General features: G+C 42.4%; 2 pseudogenes; both read left to right on the top strand.

The window, feature by feature from the left end:
* The first annotated feature begins 413 nt into the window (after positions 1–413).
* Positions 414–1,037, top strand: LOC112604945 (annotated as a pseudogene).
* Positions 1,038–1,627: 590 nt separating this feature from the next.
* On the top strand, positions 1,628–2,445 carry LOC112634117 (annotated as a pseudogene).
* The last annotated feature ends 5,093 nt before the right edge of the window (positions 2,446–7,538 follow it).

Below are 7,538 nucleotides of genomic sequence, written 5' to 3'. Positions count from 1 at the left end.
GGTCCTGAAGTGAGACAAAGTCCCGAGTCATCAGATAAAGATGAACTTATGTTTATAATTTATCGTGGGCTTTGGAGTGAGGCAGACTCCAATGGAAAGCCCAGTTCTCCTTCTTCCTAGCAGAGACTTTAGGGAAATTGCTTAAACCCACTGGATGTCAGGGTCCTCATCTGTAAAATCCTCACAGGATGGTTGGGCGGGTGATCAGGTAGGAACAATGGCTTTCTCTCAGCTGCCTTTTATTTGCTGACTTTTAAGAAGGGACATCTTACTCAGGCACAGTCACATGTGCCTGCAGCCCTAGCTACTTGGGAGGCCAAGGCAGGAGGATAGCTTGAGTCCAGGAGTTCAAGGCTACAGTGTGCTATAACTGTGCCTATGAATAGCCACTGCTTAGGCAACATAGTGAAACCCCATCTCTAAAAGAAAAAAAAAAAGACCAGACATCTTAAAAAGATTCTTCACCTTTCGGCCGGAACCGCCATCTTCCAGTAATTTGCCAAAATGACGAACACAAAGGGAAAGAGGAGAGGCACCCGATATATGTTCTCTAGGCCTTTTAGAAAACATGGAGTTGTTCCTTTGGCCACGTATATGTGAATCTATAAGAAAGGTGATATCGTAGACATCAAGGGAATGGGTACCGTTCAAAAAGGAATGCCCCACAAGTGTTACCATGGCAAAACTGGGAGAGTCTACAACATTACCCAGCATGCTGTTGGCATTGTTGTAAACAAACAAGTTAAGGGCAAGATTCTTGCCAAGAGAATTAATGTACGTATTGAGCACATTAAGCACTCTAAGAGCCAAGATAGCTTCCTGAAACGCGTGAAGGAAAATGATCAGAAAAAGAAAGAAGCCAGAGAGAAAGGTACCTGGGTTCAACTGAAGCGCCAGCCTGCTCCACCCAGAGAAGCACACTTTGTGAGAACCAATGGGAAGGAACCTGAGCTGCTGGAACCTATTCCCTATGAATTCATGGCATAATAGGTGTTAAAAAAAATAAATAAATAAAAGACCTCTGGGCTGAAAAAAAAAAAAAAGATTCTTCAAATCCTAACCCTAGTGAGACACTAGACATTGAATGCCTCTCCTAGCCTCCACTAATGGAGAAAAAATGCCCTCAAGTGTTTCATCTATTTCATCTTACTCATTCCTCAGAACATTCTGCTGACATCAACAGCCTCCAGGCCTTTACACATGCATGTCTTTCTTTATGAAATACACACACACACATGCACACACATCTCTACACCTTGCTTATTCTATAAATCCATATTCATCCTTCAACTTCTTGCTCAAGGATCACTTCTATTTTAAAATTTCCCAGACACCACGGCATGCCCCAACCCACCCATTCTCACTGCAGTGACTGCTCCCGGAACCTGAACAAACCACAAGTCTGATCCTGCCGCACTACGATGACTGATCTTCTGGTTTCTCCCCAACAACCATGGGTTCCCCAAAAGGCAATACTCTGTAACCCTAGCACTTACTATCATGCCTAATGTCTAGCAAGTACACACAATTTGTTGAGTTAATATATTCCACATGTAGCTTCTTCTCTGGGAAAACATCAAATGGCAGGTGACACTGATGCAGCAGGGGGGCCCTGGGATGGGGAACCATGGTGGCTTCCCTGCAGGTTTCACCAGTGGCATTCGGGGCGGGGTCGCTGCCCTGGACCAGGCCGGGCCGAGGCCACGGAGCTCGCAGAGGCAAGGCCGAGGATAAGGTGTGGATGCCTATCACCAAGTTGGGCCGCCTGGTCAAGGACATGAAGATCAAGTCCCTGGAGGAGATCTATCTCTTCTCCCTGCCCATCAAGGAATCTGAGATCATTGACTTTTTCCTGGGGGACCTCTCTCAAGGACGAGGTTTTGAAGATTATGCCGGTGCAGAAGCAGACCCGCTCCGGCCCAGCGCACCAGGTTCAAGGAGTTTGTTGCCATCGCTGACTATAATGGTCATGTAGGTCTGGGTGTTAAGTGCTCCAAGGAGGTGGCCACTGCCATCCACAGGGTCATCATCCTGGCCAAGCTCTCCATTGTCCCCGTGCGCAGAGGCTACTGGGGGAACAAGATCGGCAATCCCTACACCGTCCCTCGCAAGGCGACAGTCCGCTGCAGCTCTGTGCTGGTGCGCCTCATCCGCACACCCAGGGGCACTGGTATCGTCTCGGCGCCTATGCCCAAGAAACTGCTCATGATGGCTGGTATTCATGACTGCTACACCTCAGCCAGGGGCTGCACTGCCACCCTGAGCAACTTTGCCAAGGCCACCTTTGATGCCTTCTCTAAGACCTACAGCTACCTGACCCCCGACCTCTGGAAGGTGGCTGTATTCACCAAGTCTCCCTAGCAAGAATTCCCTGACCACCTCGCCAAGACCCACACCAGAGTCTCTGTGCAGAGGACCCAGGCTCCAGCTGCGGCTACAACATAGGGTTTTTATACAAGAAAAAGAAAGTGAATTAAACCTGTAAAATATATATGTGTGTGTGTGTGTGTGTGTGTGTGTGTGTGTGTGCGTGTGTGTATATATATATTCCACCTGTAAAATATAAAATTATGACACTGATTTTTAAAGTGTTATATAACTTACTCATACCATTGTTTTCAAAAGCCAGTTTAAGCCAGAGGGGAAAACAAAATAATCACACTAGTTTGGTCTTTTTTAATCTGAATCAGAATTACTTGGCTTTATCCTCTACCTAATTCATTCGGTTTGGCTCTGAATTGTAGAATCCACCTCATAAGTGGAAGATTTGCCACCATCAAGAATATTAAGAAGACTCCCTCTGACTTCAGAGGCAATTCAAGTCAGTGCAATGAACACTAAGCTAAGTACTGAAATTCTACAAAAAGAATCCTTCCAAAAACACAGCCTCTCTGATGGAACCAGAGCTCTCCTCCAAAGGTGCTAACTTCTTGTTTGGCTGACAGGCTCTTCCCCAGACCGTCTCTTGGTGTGTGTGTGTTTATCATAATTCTAACACCAAGAGTAAGAGCCCCATTTCTAACCACGGGTGCTACCCAAGCTTACCTCGCTGCCCCAAGCCAGAAGTTCCCCCTTTACGGATCACTGCCCATGCCCTTCCCCATGCCTGAGTTTACCTTTACATTCAAGCCATCAATGTCCATTTCTCAAAATTCTACTCAATTAATAGGTACCATTTACTGAGTGGCTCTATGTGCCAGATACCCTATTAGAGGTTTTATAGACACTCTAGAATCTTAAAGCCCAAAAAACCTACGATCAAGTATTATAAGTATCCTCATACACAAGTAACTGAGCAAGTGATGGAACCAGGTATGACTCCAAAGCTCATGTTAATTGTGGAGGTATACATCTTCCACTAGCTCATTAAATATTCACTTAATACTCTATGGACATAGTGTTATTATCTCATTTTACAGATGAGGAAACCAAAGTATAGCAAGGTCATAAGACTTCTCAGACTAGTTCCAAATTATTTAAGCCCCTCCAGTTACTCATATCTCTTTAGGTCTGTGCTGGCAACTGTCTTGCCAACATAGACAAAATTGCAGTCAACCAGGAAGAGGCCAGGCTGAGAGGCGAAGACAGATGGACCCTCGAGACACAATCAAGCCTTACTAATATATCTATAGTCTTCTCAGTCACATGAGGAATTAAATTGCCATTTTTACTTTAGTTTGACTTGGCTATAGTCTGAGTGTTTATGTTGAAATCCTAATCTTTAAGGTGATGGTATTAGGAGGTAGGACCTTTGGAGAGGTGAATAGGTCATGGGATGGAGCCCTCATTAATAGGATTAGTGCCTTTATAAAAGAGGTCTGATCTGCCATGTGAAGACACAACAAATAGGTGCCATCTGTGAACCATAAAACAAGCCCTTACTGGACACCAATCTGCCATCACCTTGATCTTGGACTTCTCAGCCTCCATAACACGGAGAAATAAATTTCTGTTGTTTATAAGCCACCTGGTCTATGGTATTTTGTTATAGCAGTTTCCATTAAAATAACTTCACTTTTTAACTGTTGCTTACAACCCAAAGAGGTCTATTTAAGACAAAAATGAACACCTGCAAGGTGAAACAATAAAATAATGTGGATGACTTTTTAAAAACTCACATACCAAGGTTTGTTCATCCGAATGGCAGCAGTCCCTTTCGAAGTAGTTATCTTAAAGAAAATGAAGTTGCAAGTAAGCAGGCAACCAGAGGAAATGCTATGAAAAAATGCCCCCAAGTTATGGTATTGATCAAGCACTGGCCAGTATTTTGGAATGAATAATGTACTTGATTTTGCAAGCCTAGTTACTTCGTGTTGTCATAGGGAGTAGCTCAAGGGACAGAAAGAAAAGTACTTGCTTCCACTCCTATTCAAACTACAGGCTCTTGATCTGTTAGTCTATTCTGAACATTGGTATAAAATTAATGAATAATCAGCTTCCTTTCCCTGAACTAATAGCCTGAAGTTTGCAGATAAAGTGTCAAATCTCAACAAAATCAAACATGAAGTCCCCAGATGTTCAGATAAGTCATATGCCAGGATCTACCTTTGGCCCCAGATTCTCCTGTTCCCAGCCTTGACTCAGCTGAGACTCAGTGGCTTCTCTCCTGGGACAAGATCAACGGTTCAGCCAAGGCAGCACATTTCTATACGCAGTTCATGACCCACGGCCACCGCTGCTGTCCAGACTATTATACAGTGGAATCAAGTCACAAGACCATGATTACCACAAGCTTTGAAATACGAGAATATGAGGAAACAAACAAACAAAAAAAAACCCTCCCTTTAGAGCTGTGCTGTTTCTCTTCCTGTGAATAAAAGGATATTCATGGTCATTACTCAATTACAGAAGGATCAGATTAGCACCAAGAAGAATTTCCTAAGTATAAGAAGAAAAGAACCTGTGAAGTGAGGAGTCTCACAATGCAAACCTGAGACTTTAACTCAGGCCTGAGTGTGGCCTCCAACAACAGAGCTGAGCAAGAAGACAGAAACTTCTCCTTTGCTTATTCCTCAGAGTTCTCTCTGGCGTTGTTGAGTTTGTGTTCAATACATTGTTGACCTCTCTTTCCCTGCCTAAGTGCATGTGAGAAAGTGAAAACTTGGATTAACATATTACATGTTAATGAGCCCATGTAACACACATAAAGCTGGACCAGTTGCAGAGAAGCATTAAATCTAAAGAAAGAACAAGTTAGCCTTCAAAGAGATCTGAAAAGCAACTGAAATTGTTACTGCAATTTCTTTAAAAGGCACCAAGGGAGCATTCCTTTCATAATAAAAATAAAACTTCTCAAGACCCTCTTTCTCCATCCTCTTCCTACTCTCTCGTGAGAACAGACGTGCTACCAACTTCATGTCTCACACTCCCCCAAACACCCAAAAACTAGCTCTCAAATCTCAGCCTTCATTTGCTGTCATCCCCTTCCTGTTTCCCTTTCTGGAATATTCTTCTCTCCCTCCAGTACCTCTCTGCCCTAACCAATGTAGCTCAATCATTCAATTCTCCCTTCTCATTATCAGATACCACATAACAAAAGCAGCTGCCCATCCAAGAAACCTACTTTCTTTTAGAAGGCAGGAGGAATGGAAAGATTCTGAATGTGCATATGTTAATTTTTTTGTCTTTGTCACATTTGCTCACCAAGATAAGGACTTAAATATATGGAAAGAGGCTGAGATCTGAAGTCAGATGACCTGGATTGTCTCAGTCACTGCGTGTGACTTTCAGGCAATTAAGCTAAGCTTTCTGGCCTCTGTTCCTTTATGTGTAAGACGAGGTCACAGTATTGCCTTATTTACAAGGGTATGGTGATGATTAAATGAAAAAACATGTTTTGCCATAAGAATAACAAACCACAAAATGCTTTATGTACATGATTTCCAATCCCACTGGCTTTAATTCTTTACATTGCTTAGAATATTATATATAAATCATTCAATGTCATTACAGAAAGTTTAATCAGCTACTTGGAGATACAGTTTGTTAAGTTGGTCACTCTTCACAATCTTGACTAAAGTCTTAAAGGTTGGTTACCTTTGCTTGTGCAGTGAGTCACCTGATTCTACCAACCCATTTTGGCATACTCCATAAATTGGAATCCAGAGTCTTTAGACAATCAATTATAAATTTAAATTCCTAATTCTCAACCCCAGACTTTATATAAAATGTCTAAACTCCAGGTGCCATATAAAATTTATAAAATTTCTGACCATAGCACAAAAGGCGTTTCTGACTTGAGCCCCCCTTTTAAAAAGAGAGTCCCATCTAATTTCTTATTCTATAAATCAAGACCCCTGTCACCTTCAAGTTTCTAATGAACAGCAAGTAAAGGCATCAGACACAAGTTAAAAGAGGACAGGAAATAAATGGGGCCAAATTAGAAGGGAAAAGCATGTAGAACTCAAAACCAAAGAAACAAAGAATTAAGGAAAAGCACTAGAGTGCTTACACAAAAATACCAAAACCATTCCTTCTGAAATAGAATATGAAAAAATTGTGAGCACATGTGAATTTACTGATTTGCAGTGAAAATGATTCCAAATCAATCCCTTTAGATTCCATGTAGGAAGGTGTAATTGTGAATAAGTCGAGATTGGGTAAAAGGGGGTATAAGGAGAGCGAGGATGAAAGCACAAAGTGATATTCAAGCTAACAGAGGGTGGCACCCATAGCTAGGACCTTCTTAATCTTTGAGCTTCTCATTTGCGATATGGGTAGCTATGGCCCAGGCATGAAAAAAATAAGACAGCCCCTGCAGCACCTGCTCAAGAAATGCAGCAGATGGTGGATATCTTTTCCTCCCCTCCCCCAGGATGGGCTGTCCTTCACCTTTTGATGAAGATGTGGCATTTACCTTGGTCCACAACTGCCTATTGGCTAACTCATCACTGAGTAGAGGGGAAAAGATAGACAAGAAAGGCTGGGTATACACATCTGGGAAGAATATGCTATCTTCATTAAAGAAGATCAAGAGTAAGAAAATTTGTTGTTGGTTATCTGTCTGGCATAGAAACTAGCAAACAGAGCAATTCAATGGTCTGTTTTTAGCCCAAAGGATCAATTTAGCTCTGCCCAAGTAGGTAAGAGGCTAAGAACGCCAACTGTCCATGTGCTCAAATTATAAAATTTAAATTTGACATTGAAACCTAAATAAACACAATGCCATAAGACATTTTCCATTGATGTTTCCTTTGAGTTCCACTGCATTTTGCTTAACAAGCAGCTTATCCACATGTGGCTAGAGAAGAAAATACCTCAAAGGCCAGAGAAGGCCAAAGAGACCCATGCAGGATAGAAGGCTCAGCCATGGAAACTCCATACTCCAGATTGAATTTCACAAGCAGGACAGACAGGCACCACCAAACTGGGTCCAGTGTCCTGGCTATGGCTTCTAATTCCCTAATCTGGTTCTATCTGTGAGTCAAGGGAAAATCTAGAAATAGTATACAGTCACCAAACATGAAGACATTTCCAAGAGATCCAGGATTCCATTCCAAAGAAAAGCACCTTTTCCTTTCACCTTGCTATCTACCCAC

This window comes from Theropithecus gelada, chromosome 1 (assembly GCF_003255815.1).
Source record: "Theropithecus gelada isolate Dixy chromosome 1, Tgel_1.0, whole genome shotgun sequence".
NCBI classification, from domain to species: Eukaryota; Metazoa; Chordata; class Mammalia; order Primates; family Cercopithecidae; genus Theropithecus; species Theropithecus gelada.
This window is presented reverse-complemented; position numbering and strand designations above follow the sequence as displayed.